Genomic DNA, 3987 nt, shown 5'->3' with positions numbered 1-3987 from the left:
TTTCTTCCACTCTGACCAAGAATTCCTGGGTTGCATTTAGCCACCTACTGAAGGATGAACAAGCATTTGCGAGACACTGGACATCAGGCCACAGAAGGCAGTGGTCCTTGAAAGGCAGGGAGCAAATGAAAACCTATAATTGAAAGACTCTTCACACTCCAGCACAGGGAAAGAGAACAGGCTAAGACCAGAGAATTCCTAGAATTGAAGGAAAAACTCATGCTTCTTGTTGGTCCTTGAGATTAACGCAGGTAAAGTTTTCAGAACATAAAGGTAGAAATGAGAAAATTCCACTGAGAAGGTATCCTGAGAACTGAAGTCCCCTTTCAAGTATTCTGCTAGTTCTAATCAGTGTGTCAATATGAGGAAACCACTTAAGGGGCAGGAAAGAAAGATCTTAGGGTAAGAATTTTAACCATCCCATGCAGATGATTTTACGGTACCGGTGCCCCAGACAGACTAGAAACATCACAGTTTAGAGTGTGAAGTGGGCATCAGAAAGGGGATTGGAGTGTATTGGAGTAAGTACTGGAGAATAATTATCCTGAACCTGAGAGCTGCTTTGTTCTTTCTTTAAAAAAACTTAAAATAAGATTTAAAAATTAAACTGTTTATAAGTAACTTAGCTGTGTCTCAGTGAAATGTTTATGACTTAGTATGGGAATAAAAAATCCACAATTTAACACAGTAAGAACCCAACAAAAACTTGTTAGACATATAAATACAATGTAATCCAAAATAGTCACCTAGGGGGGCTTATGGGTTAGTTCAGTTGTTTAAGTGCCTGCTCTGGCAAACCCACTCAGGCGCAGCAGACTGTGGTTCAATCCGCAGACCCGCCCTTAAGGCAGCCTGAGCCAGAAAAAAAAAAAAAAAAAAAATCCTACGGATTAACTACCTAAATAATTGCTCCACAGTGGCCACAAACTGGCACAGATGTTAGAATTAGCAAAGCAAGCATGTTTATCAGTTATTGAAACTAGTGTGATGTTCAAAAGTTAAAGTGTAAAACACATTTTTAAAACCAGAAGTGGGCCAGCCATATCGTTCCATGAACTAAAATGGCTGCTTAAGCAGGCACAGGGACCAGGGTTCAATCCCCTGCATGCTTTCCCAGCCCTGTCCCTGAGTGCACTGAGAGAGTGACTGAGACTGATGTGGTGGTGTGCCCCTGTAATCCCAGAATGTGGGAGGCTGGTGGATCACTATGAATCCAATCTGCAGTGATACCCTATACTCTCTCTCTCTCTCTCTCTCTCTCTCTATATATATATATATATATATATATATATACATATATATATATTATATATATATTAAGAAAACTATAACATAGGAGATAAAAACTCATTGGATTAAATTAATAACAGATTAGATGTTGTAGAAGAAAAGATTAATGAACTAGAAGATAGCAATAGAAAGTATTCAAAATGAAGAACATAGAGAAAGAAGAAAGAAAACACAAAGAGAGCATCACTAAGTTTTGGGATAAGTTTAAGCAGCCTAATATGTGTATGATCAGTCTCATAATGAGATAAGAGAGAGAAGATACAGAAAACATTTTGATGAAATAATGGCCAACAATGTACTAAATTTGATGAAAAAATGAGTCAACAGATCAAAGAACCTCAGTGAATAACCAATAAGAAGAAATATAAAATATATTACACCAAGTCCCGTCGTGATCGAATTATTCAAAACCAATTATAGGAGCCAGGGAGATACCTCAGCGGCATAAGTACCTGCCTGGCAAGTGTAAGGTCCTGAGTTTGATCCCTGGTATCAAATAAATGAATAAATAAATGATAGGAGAAAGTTTATTGCCTCCTTTCTCATTTTCTTTGATATGCTTTTTCCTTATAGCACTAGCTGTAACTTCCAGTGCAGCACTGAATGGGCTTGGGAAGTGAAGACAACTTTTTCATGTTTGCAGTTTAACATGGGAAAGTGTAAGATTTTCACCACTGCATGCACCATTACCTCTAGACTCTTGGAGAGACGTTTTACTTAGCAAAAGAGGCTATCTTCCATTCCTAAGTTGTTGACAGTGGTTTTGGTTTTGTTTCTGCTTTTGGTTTTTAACAATGGATAGATGCTGTGTTTGGTTAACTTTTTCCTGCATTAATGGAAAAGATTATATTTTTCTTCCCCATATTACATCATAGTGGTTCTACTTTCTTCCTCATCTACTCTTCCTTATTTTAATTTTCTCTGGGTTGGTGAGAATTAACATTAATATGTTGGTGTAGTTTTTCCTACTTTAGTTGGCACCTATGTACACAATAATGGGAGTTGTGGTTCACTTCAGTGGCCTAAGAACAAACTAAATCATCTCTGAGCACCTGTACTGTCTTCTTACCTCGGGCTGAAACACATGCATTTTATTCCATGACAGTAGTCATGTGTTACTTTTATTTAATCTCATTTAACTACAAACTTTTTTTAAATACTGTCTGTGAGGCTAGTAATAAATGAGGCACAAAGCACACAGACATGAGCCACAGGGATCTAGAATACTGTTCTAGAGCAGCAGGCAGACCATATGACAAAGTGCTACAGAATCACAGGGAATGGTCTTTATGGCCTGTAAATTCTCCAAAGAAAATGTCGCTGGCAAACAATGGAGTCTTCCAGTGTAGTGGGAAATAATTTTTTAAAAAATTCTTTTACTGTAGAAATGTCTGGGATGGAAATGGACTTGGGAGTACTTATCATTTGGATGACATTTGAAGTTGCTGGAGTATAAGGTAGAACAGTGAAAATGGGGGTTTTACTTTTCATTCCAAGCAGAATAGAAGCAAAACTGTGAAGTATGAGAGCTCGTAGAGCCAGTAACAAGGGAAAAGTGAGAAATGACAGCTGATAACAACAAGCAGCAGAAACACAATTCAGTATTCAATTCTATATCATATTGCCACCAGACACTTTGGCATATCATCATAAATATATCCTGACTTATAGTCAGTCAAATTACGTTTTGTATGCTCTATAAAGAATGGATGTTTATAATATTTTAGTAAGATTTTTATCAAAAAAAAAACAAACAAACTGTTTTGGTTCAAGGTGAGAAAAGTTTCAGTTGGAAATTGGCAAAACAAACAAACAAACAAACAAACAAACAAAACCTCTTTTGTCAAAGATAGTTAACTAGTTATGTTATTATTTAAAGAAAATATAATTTTATATAAAATGATCAAATAGAATATCTTAAATAAGTGTTTAATTCATTAAATAAATTCAAACTATAGCCCATATTGTTTCCTATGAAATTTAAGGGGCTAGGGAGATAGCTTAGTGGAATAAGCGCTTCCCTGGCAAGCACAAGAGCCTGAGTTCAATCGCCCTGGGTTCCCCCCTCTAAAAAAAAAAGAAAGAAATTTAAGATTATTTTCTGTTTACATAAAAACAAAATGGTTAGCTCATGTATTTGTGAAATATCGATTAAGATAAAAGATTTAATGTTTTCTAATATTTAAAACAAATCTATGGATTGTCCCTTGATCCTCCTGTATTTTTGGGACATGCCATCTAATATCTCAAACTACACGCTGCCTTTGACTTTTAAGGGGTGTGGCTGGTTTGTGCCTTTCGAGTTTACCTAGTGGGGGAATTTGCAGAACTCCCCTTGCCCTGCCCACGCTCTCCGCTCTCCGGAAGAGAGCCAGAGACAGCACGCTGTTCGCCAGAGAATTCTTCCAGCGTTAGGCTGCGCTAATCAGTTTGGCCAGTGCTCGCTGCCGTCGTACTCATAGAGGAATACACTGTCTTCTGTCATCTCACTTTCAGATACGTACAGGATATTTCTTCATGCTTTTATAAATAGTCTATCCATGTAGTGAGGAGAGGTGTGTTAACTGGTTTTCATAAAGTTTACCTACATATTTGTCTATTTTTAATACACGGGAAGCAGGAAGAGAAAATAATTGTTCAAAATAAGTTTAATAGGTAAAACTCAGAGGGGCTGGGGAGAGGGCTCAGTGGAATAAG

At 37.1% G+C, this 3987-nt stretch overlaps 1 protein-coding gene across 1 annotated transcript in view; it reads left to right on the top strand.

The window, feature by feature from the left end:
- Iqub (IQ motif and ubiquitin domain containing) overlaps positions 1–3987 on the top strand; it is a 111588-nt gene that overhangs the window by 96175 nt on the left and 11426 nt on the right. The window lies entirely within an intron of this gene.

Source organism: Octodon degus, unplaced genomic scaffold (genome assembly GCF_000260255.1).
Source record: "Octodon degus isolate 3935 unplaced genomic scaffold, OctDeg1.0 scaffold00170, whole genome shotgun sequence".
NCBI lineage: Eukaryota > Metazoa > Chordata > Mammalia > Rodentia > Octodontidae > Octodon > Octodon degus.
This window is presented reverse-complemented; position numbering and strand designations above follow the sequence as displayed.